The 24,095-nt window shown below is 40.9% G+C and overlaps 1 protein-coding gene across 1 annotated transcript in view; it reads left to right on the top strand.

Annotated features, from left to right (window-relative positions):
- Positions 1 to 896: 896 nt before the first annotated feature.
- The window catches only part of LOC117824329 (5-hydroxytryptamine receptor 1E), a 35,503-nt gene continuing 12,304 nt past the window's right edge, over positions 897 to 24,095 (top strand). Inside the window, exon 1 of the mRNA XM_034699794.1 lies at positions 897 to 1,167. The gene's annotated coding sequence lies outside the window, so the exon portion shown is untranslated. The remainder of the gene's footprint in view (positions 1,168 to 24,095) is intronic.

The raw sequence follows: 24,095 nt of genomic DNA, 5'->3' as shown, positions 1-24,095 counted from the left end.
TATTTTGTAGTCCTTGATCCCTGTGTTCCCAGTTTAGTTATAGGCTGTTTTTGAAACCGCCTACTATACTAGCTGCACGTACTGATTTGGCTAAACTCAGTATATGGGATGTGAACAAGAGGCAAAAACTAAACTAAACATAACTCATGACACCCTCTGCACAGCTGAGACCATCAGGAAAGGAAAGCAGGATGTAAACATTTGTTTTCTCTTTTTTCCATCTGCTTCTGTCTCTACAAGAGAGAGTAAACACATACGATGATGGCGAGCTCTGTGTCAGTCTCAGGGCTGTAAAGGTGTTTTTGGCCTGTGCAGGGCTGAGGTGAAGCAGGCATGAGAGGAGATAGAGGTGAGGTCCTTGTCCTTTAGCATCCCCAGATCATGGTTGTACTGATAGCAGTAACATGATGTGGGAAACAAAAGCTTACCATCTTCAAATAAAAACTCAGCTTGACTGTATATGAAATGAACTTCATGAGTCAGAGCGCTGCTGCTCCTCTCTGAAGGCCTATCTAACCAACGCACCTTCTACACAGCAGGGGGGAAACCTGCCCCCCCCCACAATCCTCACCATGGGTGTGATTTTGCTATTTTTCTTTGTACTACAATCAGCTCTCTGGCAGGGCTGTTGTCTGCTGGGTAACCTTGGTGACATGATCTCAAATAAACTGTGACCATGCCCCACACCGACCTGTTCACGCTGCTTTGAGAAGAAAAAAAAAGATGAAACCCGGCTTCACAGCATTATTTTTTTTTATTAACACTCATCACTGAATGGAAAGTCGTGTGTTAAATGTCACTTGTAGGATCATAACGTCACTGTTGTCTCATTTGAGAGTATGCAAGTCTTAATGCTACCATTTCCGACAGCACTTGAACGCAGCAGAGTAGGGACAGCTCCTGCGGGAGGAGAGCCGCGCAGAGGGGACTGGGAGAGCTGTGGAAATATGAAGTTCTCCGGGTTTCTCTCCACGCGCAAGTGAATGACAGCAGACTCGTTTCGTGGATTAAGGCACGCGGGATTAAGAAGTTTATTCACGCGTGAGGGGAAAACACTGATTTGTGCAACAGGAGCGCAAAGAAAAAAAACAACATCACATCTAATTCAGGTAATCAGAGACGGGATGGAGGAGAAGATGAGAGAGGGATGGTGAATGAAGATCGACGGTGAGTGGATTTAACTTGAAGCTGTGTTTTACTGTGGATCCGTTTCATGGTGTGGTAGGATGCGTGTGTGTTTCCACAGGTGTTTCTGTGTCTGTCAGCGCGCAGCCTGCTGCTCACACTGTTATTCATAAAACAAGTCTGATACTATCAAGGTCCGCTGCAGCTGCTCTCACAGCGTCAGGTGCTGTTCAGGTGTCCGAGGACAAAAGACTAGCCTGATTTACTCTGAGACATCTAAAACACCACGAAATAGTCCCCATGTATTGATCAGGTAGCTTATGATTATCTTTATGAATGATCAAAACCTCAGTGACAAACTATGAAACATGCTTTTATGAATGGTTCAATGTAAGTAATCATTCATGCTCAGGTTGCAGGTCATGATGTTTTCTTTCTTTTTAGATATTCAGGTAATTCAAACACACATTTCATTTATTCTGTGCAAAAGCAAACAGTGGATATCTACGTGTATTCAGCATTCAAGCCATTAAGAGAAAACACTTATAGTGTTAAGAGTGTGAGAGTAAAAAAACAGCCCATCATTGCACATCTCCAAATGTAAGGAATTGTTTTTGTTTCACATTATTTTGAGTGGAACATATTAAAGTCACAGTGAGGAGTTTTAACTGATTTTGAAATTGTCTCTTTTAAGGTGACTGAGATTTGTCAGTGATCAGATTGGTTATTTCTTTTTTTCTTTTTTCAACTTTGTTCATTGATTTTCACATAGAAAAAAAATCACATCCAAAATTAGAGGTTGGTACATTTTCCTTTTTTTTTTTGGAACAAAGAAACACACAGACGAAATACAAAACAACAAATAACCCCCCACCCCGACACATACTCCCTCCAGATTAATTAAATAGAACTCAAAAAATGGAGAATATGAGACAAAAAGCAAGTATATTAAAAATAAACAGATGAAAGCAACAATCCAAACATAGTAAGACACACCATGGTGATAATCTAAAGACATACAGCAAGCTGAGCTATCGATATGAGAATCAGATCAGAATCAGAATCAGCTTTATTGATATGCTTGAACACACAAGGAATTTGACTTTAGTAAACTGTGCTCTCTTTGTACAAGGCATAAGAATAAGAATAAGACCTACAAATAAAAATAAAATCAAAAGTAATAAAAATAACATCAGCTATAAATACAAAAGAACAACAAATAGGCTTGACTAATATGTACAGGCTAAAATAATATGATAAAGTTCAGTGGTGAGTAGCAGAGGTAGTTTTACATTATAAAAATAGAAGTTAAATAATACAAAAAATAGAAATATGGAATTCTGCTTGGAGAATTGTTGCACTGTATATTTACATGTATATTTACAGAGAGTATTTATCTGACAGGCATGACTCTGTTATGGTTTAGTGTTCATCAGAGTGACAGCCTGGGGGAAGAAACTGTTCTTATGGCGGGTTGTTTTGGCGCACAGTGATCTGTAGCACCTGCCAGAGGGGAGGAGTTTGAAGAATTTGTGTCCAGGGTGTGAGGGGTCAGCGGTGATACTACCTGCCCGTTTCCTGGCCCTGGACCGGTACAAGTCCTGGATGGGGGGCAGGTCGACACCGTTATATATATGAGATCAAAAAGGATCCCAGATTTTTTTAAAGGTATGAGCAATGCCACTTAGGGTCAGCCTAATCTTTTCAAGTTTAAGAAAATAAAGTCCACTCTTAATCCAGCTCGAATGGGTAGGTGGGACAGAGGACTTCCAATTTAACAATATCAGCCTTCTGGCCAACAAAAGTTGTAAAGTCTAACATGTTTTTCTTGGCTGGAGAAAGAACAGATAGAGAAGGAGACACCTCAAACAAAACAGTACAAGCAGACTGGTTATTTCTCTAAATTGAAGCTGAGCTGATATTCGTCTCTCTTCCTGAAGTGTCTCTGTTCAGAGCTCTGCTGCTAATGTTTGTCAGTAAGAAGTAAGTTATCAAGCAGGAGGAGTTTTTCTTCTTTAGATAATTTTATTTTGACATAATGTTTTGTCCTCATGTCTGATACTGGAGCAGAATTATCAAACAGACATACGTTTTTATGTTGACGTTTCAGACGGAGAAACTCTACAACCAGGGCTCTGCTAGCTAAATCAATCAATCAATCTTTATCTATATAAAGCACCAAATCACAGCAAATGTTATCCTCAGACTCTTTCCAAACAGAGCAGGTCTAGACCATACTATGTTCTATCATTAAGAAAGACCCAACATCAACACAGGATAAGATCCAGTCCCATCTTACAGACAGGACTCAGTCTGATCTCATCTTAATCCACCATGAGCAGAGCACTTTGCAGCATTTAGCAAGTTACAGTGGCAAGGACAAACTTCCTTTAACAGGCAGAAACCTCCAGCGGGACCAGACTCATGTTAGACACACATCTGCTGAGACCGGCTAATGGCTAAATGGCCGGTATGTGAATGCTTCACTGCTCTTTGAGGACTAAAGAGTTAAACCGGTGTAAATGTTTGATCTAGACTGGTAGCTGCTCTTGCATGCAGATATTTGTTCCTAGAGAGACATAAATCAGTGTCAGATTACCATCAGAAGGAGCTGAGACGTCATAAGGTGGATTTTGTTCTACCTGCTTTTGCTCTCCAAACAAACTATTTTTCCTTCATGCCCTTGACCCTGCTGATACGTGATTGGTCAATGCCACATGGACTCCACTGTTTAAAACAGTTTATATAGAAAACAATGCACTGCTATTCTCTCTCTGCAGCTCTAATGTGGATTCATCCTGCACTGAAAATGAGGCAGAGCGTGATCATGTATCTCTGGGGAGTTAATTTGACACTTATTCAGTTGGATAATTTCATAATCTGGCCCACTCAAAAGATGTCTAACCCAGCTTTAACTTGTCATTAGTTTAATGTCCTGCTGATAAAGACACTGATACGACTCCAATAAATGAGTGCCTTCTGGATTTGAAAGTATGAAGGACTTTATTTGATGGATCCAAGCCGTGATTAGTCATGAGCGGTGTGATGAGTAATGTGTGAGTTTATTCAGAGGAGCGTGAGGTTGTGTGGAGCTGAGTCAGTCCTGTCTGTCTGTGTTTCATGTCAGACTGGAGTCCAGGAGGTGAGAAGTGAAGCTGAATGGTCATCCTAATAATGTGTTGTGTGAATTGGCTGAAGAGGAGAGTGGGAGTACTGAGTCACTGAACGTGTGCATGCGTGTGTGTGTACGCGTGTGTGTGTTTGTGTCTGTGGGTGTGTGTGTGAGCAGAAGATAGAAAAGACCATGAGCGGTTTGTAGGAAAACGTGCATGCTAGTTATTAATTCTCATTAAACCATTTAAATTAAAGATCAGTTGAGCTGTTTACAGATAATGAGGTTTACAGCCTCCTCCGATGCGCCATGAAAATATCTGTTGATGTAGGACAAAGCCCTCAGAGTGTGTTGTGATTATAAAATTAAAAAGAAGAAAGCAAGGTGAGGTAAAGGTTAGGTGGTCTTGAGGAGTAAAACCTTCAGAGGGAGGAGGTGTACGCATGTTTAAAAGAAAAAAAAAAGGATCCAAACACCAGAGACAGTTGTTTTTTCCGAATCTTACATTCCATTTGACCAATTTGCAAATGCAAACTTAGTTATTAGTGCCTTAAAAGGCTACGCGTTTTCTCCTCAAGACCAAACAATACACACGTCATCGCTTACAACTGAGGTTGCAATTGGCTGTCCTTCTTCACGTGACTTCTGCTACACTTCTGCCATATTTGAGATCCACACATGCATAAAAAAGACACTTGTGTGAGGCAACTGTTTTAATGCCCTGAACTCAGGCTCACAGGTGCCTGCTGCCAGCCTGTGTCCTACTTGGTTCGCACTGTGCAAGTATATATACATCTGGGTACCACTGCTTCATGGGTGCTACCACCAACTGATGGCGTGTCTGATGTAGATCTGTAATCGGTCTAAGCATTTGCAGGTCAGAGCACTATGGTGCATAGGTGTGTTTTGGGCATAAAGTAATTCAAATTGAGGTTCTCATTAGGCTTGGGTACCGAAAACCAGTTCCATTTCTGAGATTATTGTATTCGATATGGAACTAGCATTACGATTTACTTTTTGGTTCCTAACAGAGACATAAATCTTTCAGGATTAAACTTCAGTAAGAACTTTGCAGTTCACAGAAAGTATTCCTCATCTGCCAGGACCTGCTCTGTTGGCATAACATTACATCACGTGTGACGCATCATGTGAACAAAGTTGTGAGTACAGGATCATGCGACCCGCGACTAATGATCTAAAGTTTGGCTAAGCTTCATTAAAAATGATACTGACACAGCACAAGGGGGGAAGCAGGTCCATGGTGACATTTAATTTCACACGGCGTGAATTTGAGAGAAGTTCTGTAATAATCTCCCACCACACTCACCCAGGACTTCCACCAGATCTCTGTCTGGTCTGTCGTCGATCAACTGCGATCCAGGCTCCGTGCTCTCTCATCTGTCAACACCCACCACGGGGCAGGAACGCCGGACACCCTTGATAATTACTGAATCAAGGATTCTCCTCCTCCTCTCCTCATCCATGTTGTCTTTCTGGTCCTCTGAAAACCTCTGACCTGTTGACTCCAGGCCTGGCTCCGCTCATCATGACGGTTTGTTGTTGTAGTTAAGTGAAATCCGATCTGGTGATAACACAGAGTGTTTGATTCTGAAAATTAACCAGATGTTTTCATTTTGTTTTGGTGCCTGACTTCCTGTCCCGCTCCATCTGCTCTGTTGAGATTGATGCGTTGTGCTCCAGCATCCAGCAGAAATAGAAGTCTTGCATCTCTGATCTGTAGGGCTCAGACCTGCCGGATCAGAGTCGCAGCTGGAACGCAATGGAGCGGATCCAGTGGAAGTTAACACATTGACTAGAATAGAAACCTATCAGATCCGGTGCTATGACGGATCAGAGATGGACCAGACACTGATCTGGCGGAATTTGGCCGTCAGGCACAAAACACAGCTGAGCTCACGTTTGTAATTATATAGAGCTGAACGAAGAGGATATTAGTATTAGTTCACATTCTTTTGTATTTTTGTCATATTTTGCTTTCATTTATTTGAACAACTATGTTTGAAACTTTTGTTCTTGTTGTTTTCCTTATTCTTTTACTCTCCAAAAATAATGGAACTAGAATCAGGAATCAATAAGAACCAGAATCGATAAAATTGAAACGGTACAAAATAAGAGCCAGATGATACAACAGGTTGGTGCATTGCTCACGGTGGATGGCAGGCTTTGTTCTGTCGGTTCATGTAACGTCTTTTCTACCACTGAGCCCTGAACACAGAGGATGCACTCGAGTCACTGTATGAAACAGAGCTGGGGAATGATATCAGAGAGTGAGAGAAATCATGGTGCCTCAAATAGATTTCTCCTCCAAATTGAGGTTCCCTGTGACGACTTCATGACCCTACGCTGTGGCAGTAATGACAGTAATGAGGGTAACTTGAGAGGAAGTTAATTGGCTGAAGAAGAAGTTGACAGAAATGTGATACCAGAAGAAGAAAGCAGGGTAGTGTCAGACAGTGGTGATAAGGAGTTCAGAGGTGCACCAGCTACTTTCAAATATTTGTACTGGGACAAGAAGAGAGATGGAGGGTAAGAAGTTTTACTGAAGGCTACAGAGGAACAGGAGCTGACTGCAGAAGACCCGGCTGTAGTCACTGACATCATAAAGAGCGATTCCCACCCCTTGTGTGAAATAGGTTGATTACATTTTAGGATATGTTCCCTGAAGCAGTCTCACACCATCAGAATGATGTATAAGTGCCTCCCTAAGTAGAAAGAGATGCACCTTCACACTCAGGGCACTGAAGCGTCACTTTATTGATTATTTAAATCTGCAGACAAGCAAACAGTGTTGGAAATATTGGCGGTGCATCCTCAATTGCAAAATCTTCACCTCCTGCTGCCCTGCCTGTACGCCTCTATTCAGCTCCAGGCAACATCCCTGTCGCCTGAAAGGGAACTATCTGCCCCCTGGTATCACCCATCCTTACATTTCCCCAGGTCTGGCTCTTCCCTGTGGACAAGGAACATAAACAGACTGCCTCACCATGACATGAGGAGCTGTTTGATGTGTTTTCAGAACATTTAAAATTGGCACAAAAGATGGAGATGTAAAAAGAGGCAGGGGAAAATAACACCTGCTGAGCTTTTAGCTGGGTTGGTTTTTAAAGAGATGTCACACTCATTTAAGCTCTGTTGTATTTGTAAGTGAGCATATTTCACAGCACATTCACGCCCTGCTGCAGGATCATAAACTCTCTCTTCTCTCCTTTAACTGTGAATCCTTCACACCCAACATGACAAGGTGTGACTTTTGCCCATCACAGGGAAGGTCAAGGTATGCCCGTCTTCCTGTCTCTGACCCGTGCTATCAGAGCTTACAGCAAGGCACATATTATGGAAATCTGTTGGGGGGACTGGAATATAAATGGGAGAACATGGTAATCAGTCCTGATCCCCTCAGCCTGTCACATTATCCTTTTCAAAATATTTATTCAGCCTTTCAAAGGATGACGGGGCGTTATGGATTGGCCAGAAGCAGAGACTGGCTTTTTGAAGGGCTAGTTATGATGCAGGAAACAGATGGAAATGATGGCTTTAAAGTAAATGTATATATGTTGGGGGGGTTGTGTGATTGGATATTTAGGTTTATAGAGGGCATTGAAGGAATGAAGAAGATTGGCATGCTACAAAACACCCTGATTTAAACCTGGTGAGTGTGTGAAACCCAGAGACCAGGGACTACATTCATTGGAGCTGGTGAAATAAATTGAATCATCAGTTTATTGCAAGATATTTTTTTTCCAGTTCAGTATCGATTCAGCAATCCTGGAATTGAATATTTCCATTGTAATGAAGCCCCCCTCCGGTGGGGGTGCTGTGGGGCCTCTGGACTTTGATTTGCGTTGTAAAGAGACCCCTCTTGATTAAACAGCTGTTGTTTTTTAAACAAAGAGCTGACAGTAGTGACGTACAGTCAGCACGTACAACAGGAAAAGATGTTTGGACACATTTTGGATTCAGATTTAAATCTGGAACAGCAGAAGATGATAGACGTCACAATACACAAACCCATGCAAACATTTGATCCGACACCACACCAAGGCTTAACAACCTGTGGCTAAAGATAAACCTGCAGAACGCAAACAAATGAGGCTTCCAACGTGATTCCATTCTCACAACAGTTGAGCCTCTCAATGACGTGACTAACCTCAGGGTGTGCAGAATAGATCAGCAGCAACAATCTCATAGACTGTGTAAATAATAGACGTAGTATCCGTGACGTCATCCATCTGTTCCTGAGCGCTGTTTTGAAGCCGATCGTTGCAAGAGCCATATTGGAAATGTTGAACTCAACCTAACTAAGTGTGACGTAAAGAGGTGGAGTTTGAGCCTCCTAGCCAACAGCTATGTGTTCCCTTCTGGGAGTCAAGTCAGTCATGTCCTTATATGGGCATATCAGAACCGTTGCGTTAGAAAAAAAGTCACCCTTTCATAGAGAAATTAGCTAAGTAGATCCAAGCCGTTTTTGAACCAGACTGTAAACATGTTTATGTTTCGAGATCGTCTACTTTGAATGAGTGTGTATGTGGTTTCCGGTGTTTCTGCCTCAAGCGGACGTTCGATGAACTGCAGTTTCTAACACTTCCGCATAGGCTTCATATTTTGAGATCGGAGGTTGCCTCTTGGACTAACTTCAGGCACAGAATAGATCAGCAGCAACAAGCTGCACACAAAGATTGAAACATCAGCATGAAAAGGTTCATAGTCACTGTGAGAAGTCGCTCTGCAATCAGTGCTTTGAGGGAGGGACAGAACAGCAGATGATTTTCTCTCTCTGATCATGTGCAGAGGGATACAGAGCGAGTAAAGATTACACACCAGTTCATGGATTCTGGCTGCTGATCGCTTACGGGCAATAACAAAGAAAAATGCAGCAGCCCGTCCAGGTGCTGTAACTATCAGTATGCAAAGAGATAACAGCACAGATGTTCATGTGTATTCAAACATTTTGAAGGAGACATTCTTCGAAAGTTTGGTTTATAATTTATTCATCTCGTGAAGTACCCTGAAACATAACATCTGATCAGATTCTGGGATATGACAATCAGTTTCACCGTTTGTCTACGCCCCTTTTCACTGAGAGAGCTTTTTACTCTCTTTTTGTGGATCAACCAATCACAGCTTTTGAAAGAATGCATCTTACCCATAGACTGTATAAAATATGGACGTAGTATCCGTGACGTCACCCATCTGTTCCTGCAGAGCTGTTTGAGGCAAATCGTCTGCGGCAGCCATATTGCTTCTGTCGAGCCAGTGTGGCGTAAAGGGGCGGAGTTTGATCCTCCTAGCCAACACCTGCAGAGTTCCCGCAGGCAGCTGTGCCTCTCATTGGAAGACTCGTAATCTCACTCGTTAGAAAAAAATTCACCCCCCTCAGAGTGAGAGGACATCAAGAAATGAGCTATCCAGACTACACTCATCTTTTGTACCAGGCTGTAAACATGTTTATTTCTGCTGTAAAGATCGGCTTTTTCCCATTCATGTGTATGTGACTTCTGGTACTTCCGGAGCCAGCCTCAAGTGGATCCTTGATGCAGCTTTTAAAGGTGACATATCACGCTTTTTTCATCAATATATATTGGTCTAAGAGGTCCCCAAAACATGTCTTTAAAGTTTATGCTCAAAAAAACACTTTGAAATCAGATTTTGGCATACCTGAAAAACACTCTTCTTCATTCCTCATCAGAACACTCTGTTTTCTCTCTGACCACGCCCCCTCCGGAAGTGGATGTGCCTCGGCTCTCCAGCACGTTGATCTAATGTTTACATGTTGGCTGAGTATACACGGCTGCTCAGAGATCGTGTTACTTCAACCCTCTGAATCTGATCCTGACGGAGAGGCGCCTGTAGCAGGACCTTTCTGAACCATTGGTCATAGATTTAGTGTTTCTTGTTGTTTTACTTATCAGTATGTCGACGTGTGTCTTGGTACACAGCTACGAACATGTAGCTATGTGGCTATGCTAACTAGCGCTAGCACTTATCCATGATAAATAAAAATCATCCACTAGATCTTCAAATCTGCAGACGTGGGAGTAAAACCGACCTCTGCCAGAAAGGCAGCAGGACCTTTTATGAAGGATTGGTCACAGATTTAGTGTTTCTTGTTGTTTTATTTGTCAGTATGTCGACGTGTGTCTTGGTACACAGCTACAGCTACAGCTACAGCTATGAACATATAGCTATGTGGCTATGCTAATTAGCGCTAGCACTTATCAATGACAAATCATCCACTAGATTTTCAAATCTGCAGACGCGGGGAGTAAAACCGACCTTTGTGTTTATTAAGACAGCCTACAACTAGCATGCCTCCCTCCTAAGCTCCTTGTTAGCACACATGTGTGCAGGTAATGAAAAACGGAGGAGGGATTCAGTATTACTTTATACAGTCTATGGGCTGAACAAGCTCCGAGCTCTGACTCCGTGACAGACCGGATATTGTTGTTACGTAACAAAAACACGGAAGTCTGAAACGGCTCGTTTCACACACATTTACAGAAAAGTGTAGAAATCAGAACAGAGGCAGAATGGATTTTTTTCATTCTCGGGGGGTTTGTAGACATGCCAGGGACACATATTTCAGGTAAAAAAACATTAAAAAGTCAATTTTGCATGATATGTCACCTTTAACACTTCCGCATTGGACTCTTGGATATTTTTAGACCAGAGGTTGCCGCTTGATCTTACCCAGCAACAGGGTCAGCCACGCCTCCTCACTTAGATACATGTTTCTGTCCCCTTCAAGCAGCAACCTCTGGCTGCAAGAAATGAAGCCACTGCAGAAGTATTAAAAACTGCAGTTCATCGAGTGTCCACTTGAGGCTGGCTCAGGAAGTAACGGAAACCACATACACACCAATTCACGAAGCCGATCTTTAAAGCAGAAATAAACATGTTTACAGCCTGGTACAAAAAATTTGTGTTGTCTGGATAGCTCATTTCTCTATCAGCACACACTCTACGGGGGGGTTAATTTGTTCACAACTCATCAGCTTAGAAGATATTAATATTACAAGTTTTGCATAATGAGAGGCACAGCTGACTTGACTGACAGGCGTGAATATTGTAGCTGTTGATGGGTGATGTCACAGATACTATGTCTATTATTTATACAGTCTATGGTCCCCACCTTGCACAGAGTCGCTCTGAGAGTGTCCCTGAATCATTCTAAACTAAAATCTCTCTGATCTCTCTGAGAGGAGTCTCATCATGTTTGTGACACATCTTTATGTCCCACTGTGTTGCGAATTGTTTAGTTACAACATTTTCCTTCAAGAGCCTCATATGCGTTTTCTAAATAATAAAGGAGATCAGAAAGTCTGTGGGGGAATATTTGTTTAAGGGAATCTTTTTTTTTTTGGTTCCAGGTGAACAAAATAAACTTTTTTATTTATCATTTTAAAAAATGTCAGTAAAGGTGATAATTACAGAGAAAAGGAAGTGTTTTCAATAATATAGAGTCTGTTAAAGCTTTTTCATTAATAAGTTAACTATTGATAATGCCTCTCGAGGAGCCCAAGGACGCTTCAGACACGGTGAGGCATTCAAAACAAAAACACAACAGCAGGAAATAATAAACAAACCTGTGATCGATGTTGGAGTGAGACACAGAAGGACTCTTTGACGGGTTGGAGTTGTTTTTCTGTCTCTGTATAGTCAACTGGAGGCTTCATGTTTGTGGATAAGCCAAACCCATTCATATGAACTCCAATCTCGGCAATGCCTGAAGGAACTATCTTCACATTGTTTAACAGTATTTGGAGAGAAGATCAAGATTACCTCCGTCTCATTCTCGTGGACATTGCATTTCAGCAAAGCCTGCTGGGAGTTTCTTTACAACTGGTCAGATTTCACTTTATATTTCAGACCCATGGGTCCATATCAACATAAAGAGGTATAAAAAACTATAAATAAATAATAACACAATACAGGGCCAGCAAGAAATAAAGGTCAAATAAGTACAGTTTACATCATGATTAAAACATAAAAAGACATTTGTTCCAGTGTTTCCAGAAGCAAGGAAAATAGCTTGTGTCACTTAATGTGGGCAGAGTGAGCTCCCTTAAATTTTCATTTCCTGAATCAACTAGGCGACACATACATTTTCTATGGACATCATTTGAAACAAACATAAAGCTTGCACTAGGGATGTACATTTTAAGTATTTTCCGTGATCGATTTTTGGAAATGTTAACGATCAATTATTGATTAATTGATAAAAAAAACATTATTATTCTTACGTTAAAAACAATGCCAAATACGTTGTTTTCCCCCTAGATTGTATTTTCTATAGCAACAAAATGCATATAACTGACAGGATTGAATACGGGCGCACGTTTGACACGCAGAATACCAACGATCAGGCTCATTAAAATATTCTACGCGGACATAAACTTATAAAGTGAAGGCTCATAATACTAACAGAAAAGTACTTCAGACTCACAGTGTCCAGTTTTCTGTCTACTCGTTCTTATTGAGAAAAATAAACATGTGTATTCGGTCAGGTGTCAGCCAGGAGCGCAACCGGGTCATAATCAGTCCCGCTGGAGAAAAGCCCAGACGGCTCTGATGTTGCTGGTCTGTAAACGTAGCGTACCAGAATTTCCCACCTGTCTGTTGCCTTCGTATCCAAAGGTGGGAAATATCCTGTTTAAAGCTGTCAACCTTCGTGCCTGTGTCGTTGTTGGCAGCAGTTGCGTATTGATCCTGTTTTAAAAAGCGCACGTGGAGACCTGACGCACAGCCGCAGCCGCCAGCTGAGCGTCTCCGCTGTGCGCAACACCTTTAACAGCTGATTCACATCCAAACATGCTTTAAACTTAAAACACCTCCCTGATAGATGAGTGTAATATGAGACCACATGATGTTTGTTCCACGTGGCGGAAAATTGATAACAAAAATGTGTGTTTCGAGTAATTTCTTAACAATTAATTAATCGATAATCGATTAATTGTGGTCATCCCTAGCTTGCACTTGTTCCTCTTGGTAATTGAGAAAGATTCTATATGCTACCTGAATGCTAAACTCTAGTAAGCTCTGATTTAACATATGTGCACATTGGAAATTTACATGCAAACATATTAGCATGTGCATACAGTTAACAGCACTGTCGCTGCAGATCATCAACATCACTCAAGTCATTTCTGATAATGTACCTAATATTCCACTTTGTCCGTTACACTAATCTTCTGATCTGAGATAAAAACAGAAGGAAAGTGTTGCTTCTGATCGTCCTTGGCTTTATCCGTAAGAAGGGATTAATACTATTCATGACTGAGAGGTGTGATCCTGTCCTCCTCTCAGACCTCATGGATTACTACTTGTTGGGCTTTGTAGATGAACTTGCCATTCAAAGTTTCTTTATCCATGGAGGTTTTTTTCTGCTAGCCATCAACAACTGCTTGTAGCATTTAGCAGTTAACCCTGGGATAGCAGGTTAGCATCAGAGAGTTCAATCAATCAATCAATCAACCAATCAATCAGTCAATCTTTATTTATATAGTGCCAAATCACAACAAATGTCATCCTCAGACTCTTTCCAAACAGAGCAGATCAAGACTGTACTCTATGTTCTATTATTAACAAAGACCCAACATCAAGACAGGATAAAATCCAGTCCCATCTTACAGACAGGACTCAGTCTGATCTTATCTTAATCCAACATGAGCAGAGCACTTTGCTTTTGTAGTAGTGGTAGCAGCTGGAGTCTGGCATGTCCTCATCCTGTTGTCTGTGACTCTCCTGTATGAGAGTTACAGACAACAGGATGAGGATTTCCACGCGGCAGTCTTTTCTACAGAACTTAACATCAACTATAGAATACCAGGTCTCCAAGTCGCTATATTTACTCCATGAACTTGTCACTGATTCGAGTCCTCTCTCGGTCTGAGCCACAGTCAATAGTCAGAGCATAAGACTGTGGAGTCTCACATAAACAACACAAAAAGAAGGCTCCATCTTGGCGCTATTTGGTACTGCAGTTATATCACCTCTAGACTGTAACAGACTGAATATTAAAGATAACAGAAGATAGATGCATTATTTGCATGTAGTGCTGGGCGATATTGAAAATGACATCACGATAAAATATTTCATATCCAATATCAGTAATTATCACGATAAATATCAAATCATTATTTGATTTAAATGTAAAGTCAGATTTTTGCTCCTGAGTGAAAGTTGAAGACGGTTTGTTAGCTTGTGCCTAGAAATAGTTTTCCCATAAGCTTCTTGAATCCATCATTTCTGACGTTGCTAACAGGAAGCAGACATTTAATATAAAATGAGATTACTGTGAAGTTTTAGTTTGTAGATTCTCAGGTTGAGCTTATTTGCATAATTTGATTTAAATTTCCAACAACGAAATATCAAATTGTATACTGTGTATCAGTTTATAGAGTATTGCTTTGAGTACTGCAACCCCCTGTAAGGATTACGGGTGGAGTGATATTGTTTCCCACAGTGCAGTGAATGCATCACGGTTTTGAGTTTTCTTCAGCTGTGCTTGTTTCAGCTGTGTTTACGTTCCGCTCCGAAAGTCTTTAAGCCCCGCCTACCTCTCACCATGCAACTTGATTGGCTGTTCACAATACCGTCTTCTTCTTCTGTCTAATGTTTGGTGGCAACTAGAGTTTAAGGCTCATTAGTGCCCCCTCCATTTTAAGTTGCTGGGGGGTGTAATTACATGTTTATTTATATAGAATTTTTATCAAACATTTTTTATATAGAGAAAAATTATATCATGATAATTATCGTTAGCGAATTATCGCCCAGCCCTATTTGCATGTCATGAAAAATAGTGGCATTATAGAGAATTTGCATTACTTTGACAGCCTTTATTGTTGAACTAATTTAATTGCCTAATTCTGCTGTCTCACTTCATGTGATTGCTCTCACATCAATAAAGACTGGGGAAGTTATAATAATCTGAGTCAAACAGGAAATGGGGCCCAGATCGAAACAGAAACAAACAAACTCTGAGCCTCGTCGTTATTCTCTCTGTTTAAATTGTGTTCAGTTTTAATATGTCAGTGAATAAATGAGAGCACATTGTTCCCGAGCAGCAGTGAGTGATGTGTTGTTACCTGCAGGCAGACGTTCAACATGGAGCTACTTTTGTTTCTGTCTTTGCAATCAAGAACAACAAATCAATAGTGTAGTCTCTTTGCAGGACACCACTGAACACTGAGTTGTAAACAGACAAGCTTTGGCCTTGCATGCTTCATCCTGAACAACACAACAACAACACAACTCTGATTCTTCTCGCTTCCCATGATTCATTCTGTTTACTGCACGCACTGTTTCCTGTGCTGCTGTAATGATGTACAAACAGCAGACAGAGAGGCTCAGCAGTCAACAAATCAACAAAGTGAATTAAGCTGCAGGTGCACTGTTTTGTGTCGAGGCTCCTGCTCCATAGTAAATGTTATTACTGTATCGACGAGGCTGATTACTGTCTGTAATTCCAGGAGTCAGAGGAGCCGTTCAGGTGAAGTTGTTCTGCAGCTGTTGAGTTATAATTACATGATTCTGACTGTTTTCATCTTGTTCGTCACGACAGTTAACACCCTATACTCATGATTATTTTTTTAATTGACTTATAATACAACTCACTTATTGATTATTCTGAATTTATTGTATTGATGAAAATGATTTATTTCATTTCCTGTGCTTGTGGACAAAGGTTCTCTAAAAATAGATGAAGACACCTGAGAGTTGCATGGTCAGTGTGCTCTACCTTATCTTTTTTTTTAAATTGTGTTTGGCATACAGCAGCTGTCTGTTAAAGACAGTCCAAATAAAGTAATCTTAGATTTTCAATCAGTCTGTTGTGTTAAGATTTAATTATAACAGTACCAGACCTTTAACTTGTTTGATCAGTCAAAATGCCTCAATCACTTAGTCCTCATCTGATAAATATGGACAACTGACTTGCATGATATACTGGACATATTTATAAAAGTCCACTGTGCATATTATTTTTTTTATAAAATGTTATTGTATACAATAAAAAGACTGTCTATAATTTTCTGTCATTTCAATGCTAAAAGAGAACAGGCTCGCTGCAGCGTCCTACTGATATCATTTGCAGACCGTGTTCATTTTTCTGTCTATTTATGAATACAAAACTGTTTATTGAAGTTAGTTAAATGTAACCATCAATGCTTTTTGTTCAGAAAACTCAAGGTTTCCTCACCTACTTGTATTTATCAACACGGTGGACCTGCCACTAACAATATGGCAGACGTGCTGACTTATTGCAGCAGCAGCTGACTAACGCAGCCAATACAGATCCGATCCATCGCGATCTGATAGGTTTCTATTCTATTTGATCTGTTGACTTCCACTGGATCCGCTTGGTTGCGTTCCAGCTGCATCTCTGATACGGCAGGTCGGAGCCCTCCAGATTAGTGATGCAAGATTTCTATATTTGCCGGATTCCGCATCAATCTCAACAGAGCAGATGGAGCTGGACAGGAAGTCAGGCAGCAAAATAAAATGAAAACATCCGGTTAATTTTCAGAATAAAACACTCTGTGTTATCACCAGGCCTGGAGTCAACAGGTCAGAGGTTTTCAGAAAGACAAAATGGATGAGGAGAGGAGGAGGAGAATCCTTGATTCAGTACTCACTACGGGAAAACTTTTGGTCACATGACTCCAGCTCTGTGCTGCGTTCTGAAAACTTAACCAGTGGGTGTTGACGGACAAGAGAATACGGAGCCGAACCGCAGTGGGACGGACACAGATCTGGTGGAAGTCCGATGTTACGTATGTCTATGGTAGAGATGACCCCGTCTGCAGTGGTTGATAGCTTCCGTTTGGGTTCTCTGACAAGTAACTCACAGTCCCTCCAGGATTTTGCGGGATTTTTTTGTGATTGTTGCGGCCCAAAAAGCCTGAATTTGCGGCAGCTTTTTGAAAAAATTGCTGTGAAAGTTGCGATTTTTTTTTTTGCTTTTTTCCCCCAATAACATCTCAGGGGCAAGTAAATACGCTAAATTACAGTTGTTTTTTAGAAAACATTCTTGATGGGACCACTGTGACTGTATTTTGATTCTCTTGATTCACAGAAAAATGCCATGAAAGGGCTGTATTTCACATTTACGACGGTCCCTGAATGCACCTCGTAGTGACGGGCACTTGACAGGCAGTTCACGGCACTCTGAAATGAATCTGCATCTTTGACTACAAGGAGTTGATCAAAACTTACTGAATGTTTCTGATGTTTCACCAAACTACGTAGAATAAATCAAGCTGTAGACGCAGAGCTTTTTACGGTAATGGCGGCAACAATGTCAAACCTCAAATAGTAGTACCTTAAATAGTAAACAGACGCCCCGTGGATGTGTCTGTGTCACTAACACACACCGGGGGTAAAATCATCAATGAAGAGTAGACAGATGCATGGAGGAGGGAGAGCTGGTTCATAAAGCACACCTGCTGCAGGTAGGTGACCAAGCGAACACTGAGCCCCTCAACCTATAAATAACAACGTTGTCATCGTCACTTATCCCGCCTGCTGTCCCCTCTCTTCACCCGTTCTCTGTGCATGTTTTGCTGTTCAAAAGTGCCGATCAAGTGAGGACTTACGTTTAAGGAAGTGAAATTGATGACAAAACCGATGACGTACAGGGGCTGAGGTTAAGGTAATTGGTCAAATTTGCGTGAAAGTTGCGGTGATGTATAAAATTGCAAGGCCGCGAAAAAATCGCGCTGATTGGTTGAATTTGCGTTGATAGTTGCGATCGCGAAATCGCAACTTCCTGGAGGGACTGAACTCATACACCCCCTCATAAAAAAAATAACTATCCCTTCAAAGAGACTCGCAGTAAAACATAGTGAACCATCTGCTGGAGACTCAGACAATCAATCAGATAGCAACAGGGATGCTATCAAATTTTATTGCAGGTGATTAAAAGTCCAGGAGTCGGCCTCATGACATCATCTCTGGGTTAATATGCTGTTATGATTATCACAGATAAATGTATCCCTGCATCAGTGTTGGGTGAGGAAGAGTCACAGAATGTTACAACACGTTTGAGTTCTCATTACTCACGCGTGTGGAAAAAAGAAAGCAGATGGTTAAAAAGATTAGAGGAAGCATGGTGTAACTTTCAGTGATATTATGTAACCTTACCAGCAGTGCAGAAATGACTTCATGCTAGGCAGCACTGACAAATGAGGTTCAATAAAAACAAACAGAGCAAATCCTGCTTTAAACAGAACACCGCCGTCTTGACAAATAACTGGAGGTTGTTTGCTTCAGACGTTCGTAAATAAAAAGCCTTTCTCAATTTGCAGAGCTTACAGAGCCCCACAGTGTCGGGTCTCTGTCTGAAACACTCCCACACTTTATTGTTGAGTTATTGTGGCTCAGCTGCAGCCTGTTCCGCCAAGGAGCCCAGCCATTGTGAAGCTCAGCACGTCATGCCAATTGTTTCATTTCTGTCTTCCTAATCTTAAAGTTGTGTACGGTTACATTTAAAAAAAAACTGCAATTAGGCTCTACCTGCTCTTTAGAAAGCTGATTTTCTGCTTTTAGCTGATCTTCAAGTTTGTATTTACTCCAGAGTTGGACTTTAAATTGGATTTTATACTTGTGTGTTACTGAGAACAGATGCAGGCAGGCCATGTGGGGAATATTTGAAGCACTGTAAGGACGTTGGTGGTCCCGGCTCCCTCATGGAAGTGTTGAATTAAAAGTGACAGCTTGTACCTTTAGGAGTACTGCTCAGAGAATCTCCGTACCAATATTTAGTTCCTTTTTATCCCTCTCTTTTGATATCAATGATGGAAAAACTTCAGCTTTGTGTTTGCATTTAAAAGTTTTGACACCTTCAGAAGAAGCTTATGTTTAGTTTTCCTTTGCTGCACTCACTGCCATATATTGATGCCATCATTTTCTCTCACATGATGTCAGTGAACATGACTTTAAAATCATCCAATAGTTTTTGAAGCCTGATGGTTGTGGGCTTTGAATATCTTGACCTACCCAGAGGTGAGAGAGCAGATCGTCTGTAACGCTGGCTTTAAACAGGGAGCGTGTTGGCTGTCGTTGGCTGTCGTTGGCTGTGTGACGGCTCTGGCTCGTGCCGTCATGGTTTTCACTCAGGCTGTGCGAGCTGCTGCTGTCAGCCCTCTCTCTCTCCCTGGAGTTTTACCCAAAATAGACTCTATTATTAAAATATCCTGGCTTTCTAAATGTCATCGGGATCGATTCTTCACAGGCAAAGGTGAAGAGGTGTGATCTACTGTGGGTTATAATCAATACGTGCACATACATTAAATATGCATATTGATCACTTCACTAAACAAGCTGCTGGCCGTTCTGATAGATTTTATTAACATTAGAAAGAGTCCTTCATTAACATAAAGATGCAAAAACAGCTGTGTACACACAAACACACACACACACACACTCATACATAGGGATGTAAATAGGGAGACTAAGACTTGGTTTTTTTAAAAGGAAACTAAAGACCCACCTTTTTAATCTGGCTTTTAACTTGGAGTAATTTCCTTTTAGCCCTGGACAGCATTATTACAATTATGACTATTGCTTTAGCAAATTTTTTATTTATTGTATTTTATTCTATCTTGTTACATGTTATTTTATTTTTATATTATTGTATTTGTATTTTATTGTAATGATTTTATTTATTTTTTCTGATATTTCTCTGATTTTATTTTATTTGTATTCTTTAAAGTATTTTATATCACTTTCCTTTCCACTTTTGCCTGTTGTTTTCTGTCTCTGTTCTTTTGTGAAGCAATTTGGGCTGCATGCTTATATGAAAGGTGCTTTATAAATACAAATGAGTTGAGTTTTCTTGGTTAACACAGTAGGCATGCATCAACATGTGGTACTAGCTGAAGAGTCTGACACGGGACTTCCACCAGATTCGTGTCCAGTCCGTCTCCAATCCCCTGATGTCCGTCTCAGTTCTCTCTAGTCCGTCAACACCCACCGATTGCGTTTCTGGGAACACAGCATGGAGCAGGACCACCAGACATCTGGAGTCATGTGACTGAGGTTTTCCCGCTGTAATCACTGAATCAAGGATTCACCTCTCCTCATCCATGTTGTCTTTCTGGTCCTCTGAAAACCTCTGACCTGTTGACTCCAGGCCTGGCTCCGCTCATCATGACGGTTTGTTGTTGTAGTTAAGTGAAATGCGATCTGGTGATAACACAGAGTGTTTTATTTTGAAAATTAACCAGATGTTTTCATTTTATTTTGGTGCCTGACTTTCTGTCCCGCTCCATCTGCTCTGTTGAGATTGATGCGTCGAGCTCCGGCATCCGGCAAAAATAGAAGTATTGTGTATCTGATCCGGAGGAATCCGACCTGCCATATCAGAGACGCAGCCGGAACGCAACGGAGTGCATCCAGTGGAAGTTAACACATTGACTATAATGGAAACCTATCAGATCCGGTGCTGTGACGGATCAGAGATGGACCTGACACGGATCTGGTGGAATTTGGCCATGAGGGTTGTTAGGGGAGCCTGACGATAAGAAATGTAAAATAAATCCTAGAGGTCTCAAAGATATGGACTAGTTTTTCTGCATCACTCTGGGACATGAAGATCCTGATTAATCAAACCCTTGCTTAAAAGACAACCAGGGCATGTTGTAAACAGCTTAACATATCTTCATATGTGAACCTTTAATGATGGCTTTCTGAGTGCTCATGACTCTGCTCCTGTCTCTGAGACAGCACAGAACTGTGACAAGGGTTTCTCATGTGTGACATCAAAGCTGCACACATGGCTGTTCAGACTGAGGTCACATTGTCAAAGATCCGACCTGTGTCTGATTGAGGACTACACATGAAGGTGGCCCAAACCTGATTTAAGAAGAACAGATTCAAAGTGACTCGTGCTGCTGAAACTGTCATAAAACATAAGACCTGAGTCTCATGTGAGCAAACACTCAGATTTGGGTCACCTTCGGTTGCAGAGTGAAGTCGGCCTATTTGTTATTTTATGGTCTCCTGAGTTTTCCACATTTAAAAACACTGTTTCAGATCAGCACACTGCACAAACCAAAACAACACGATAACCAAACCCAAACTGAGCCCCACAGGCTCATCATCATCATCATCAGAGGAGGAGGAGGAGGAATCAGCTGAACAGTGAATCAGTGAAGCAGAGCTGTTGATTCTCCTCATGATGAACGCTGCAGCCTGTGTGTCTGTGTGCCAACACAGCAACAGTAAAGAACAGCAGGAATGAGAGAGTTATTCTCTGAGTAATAAAATCTTTCACTGCTGTCATGTTGCTGCCTCTCGCTCAGGGCTCATCTGTACAGCTGGGATTGATGGTGCAGATGTTTCTGATCCATGTGTGGTGCATTGACAGAAATATTGAAATACGCAGTTTGCCTGTCACAACACAAGAGAATGAACTGAATAAAGAAGTGTTAAAAATGATGCTTACATGTGTATAAAATAAATAAAAGGATCTTTTGCAGTTCTTACTTTATGAAGAATAATGGATAAAGGCTGAGAGGGATTCATAGATCCCTACAATATAGAGTGAATTACAAACTGTAATTGTGACATCTGACGCAGTAAATATCCAGAAAGATTAATGATTACATTGATTATCTACCAGCAGAACGATCAAAAAATCTGATCACAAATGCTTGGATTGCCTGAAGGTCACACCAGCCTATACTGTCAAGGTCTGGAGAAACAAGGAGGATGACCCAAGATGCAGACTTTAAATAAAAAGGTTTTAATTATCAAAATATTTAAACAAAAACGAACTTAAATCAAAGTCCATCAAAGAAAACACAATACTATCACAGGGAGCAGGAGAAGTCAGAATACAGGGAGCATGATATATCATAATGAACCGACACAGACGGGAGGAAACAGGCTGTTTTCGAAACCGCCTGCTACATACGACCTAGAAATGTAGTATGCAGTACATACTGCATACTGTGTATGAATGTAGTCTGTAGTGTGCCTGTTCTGTTGGATCTGGTCTGCAGGATGCTGGGTCAGGCGTCGCTGGATTTCCGGTTTCAATGGCCAAGCTGATAGAGAATTTGTTTCTTTAGCATCACTTATGATTTAAAAAGTTAGGAAGTGGTTTATATGGAATTTAATAATTTTACAGCACCTAAAAACTGAGTTCCCCCTGTCATATACAGAAAAAAGAAGGATAAGCAGAACGTTAGCGCTGTGCATTGTGGGAAACAGTACGCAAGGGGGACTGGTCCACTGCATACTGAGAGATTTTCCTGAATCAGTACGACATCTGGGTAGTTTTGGCATACTACAGATTTTGCTCTTGTTCACATACTACTTACTACATTCTGAATTTTGGCCCAATCAGTACGTACTGCCAGTATTGTAGGCGGTTTCAAAAACAGCCAGAGACTATATACACACACTGGGAAACGAGTAAGAAGACAAAGGTGAAGACAATCAAAAAGGAAGAAAAACACATGAAGTAAAACTAAACCATACACACAGGGAGTAATATCAACAAAATAAAACAGGAAACACTGGAGACTAGAAACACACAAGTATCACTATGAAACACACAAGGAATACAACACAAAACAAGGATCACTAAATATAACCAATACAGAATATAAACAGGGATGAAACACGAGGCAAATCTACAACTATATGACAGGAAATCAAACAACACAAAGGCAACATATGACATACACAGTACTGAAAGGAATAGTCAAATCTTAATGTAATGAAAAAGATGGCAATAACCCTTTCTTTGACGATGGCAAGCAAACATTCATTATTGACCATTTAAATTCCCAGCTAACAAGTATTACTCTGCACAAAGACGAATTCTGGTGGTCAGCTGCTTGTAAGGGCATTTGAACATATGAAGATGTCTAAAAGAAATCCATCTGCTGCTGCTTTGGGAAAGTCATCATCTTCCTCCTCCACTCAAATCAGTTCTGGCATCTCTCCCATTTTTTTTCAGCAGGTCCCAGAAATCAAAAAAAGTAATCCAATATTGAAATCTGAGTTAAAATCTACAGGATAGAGGCGAGTAAGCTAACCAAACAAGGTGACATAGGGTTACATTAGGATGTGTTCAAGGTCGGGTCAGAAAAGTGACTGTGAGGCGAAGGTGATGAAAACGCCATCATGATGTGTTCAAGTGTCACGTCAAGAAAACAGATGAAAATACAGTTTTATAAAAGAGAGATGTTTTTTAACCAGTGATATAAAATAGATATAACATGTGGAATTGCAATCTGTTCAACTTCCTGACATGAACTCTCATCAGCTTAACATACATTAAAGAAAATATTAAAATTTGGGGCAGTGGTGGCCTAGCTGTCCAAGCGCACCCCAAATACAGAGGCCATAGTCCTTGTCGCAGAGGTTCCTGGTTCGACTCCCATCATGTCTGCATGTCTTCTCCCACTCTCTACTCCCCATGCTTCCTGTCTCTCTACAGTGCTCCTATCAAGTGAAGGCAAAAATGCACAGAAATATGACTTAAAATAAAAAATATATATTAAAATTGAATTGAAAAAGGCAAGCATGAAGCCTGTTTTTTAATAAGTATTAAAACTTGAAAAATATCACATCATGGTATGTTTAGAAGAGATTTAAAAAAGTGTGATGAAGTGTTAGTTAACTGGATAATCATGTGATTACTCCTGATTTTAAAAATGAATCATTCGTCAGCTGTACTTTTAAAACATCAAACTGATAATGAAATGAAATGAAGCTCTTCAGGTTTGATCCTCTCCTCCATCCCTCAACTTTTTCTTCTCCTCTCTGTCACTTCACCTTCCTTCGCTGTGTTCGATAAAGTGACAACTTTACTTCCAACTTCTTC

Source organism: Notolabrus celidotus, chromosome 13 (genome assembly GCF_009762535.1).
Source record: "Notolabrus celidotus isolate fNotCel1 chromosome 13, fNotCel1.pri, whole genome shotgun sequence".
Classification (NCBI taxonomy): Eukaryota; Metazoa; Chordata; class Actinopteri; order Labriformes; family Labridae; genus Notolabrus; species Notolabrus celidotus.
Note: the sequence above shows the minus strand (reverse complement) of the source record. Positions and strands in the feature narration are given on the sequence as shown.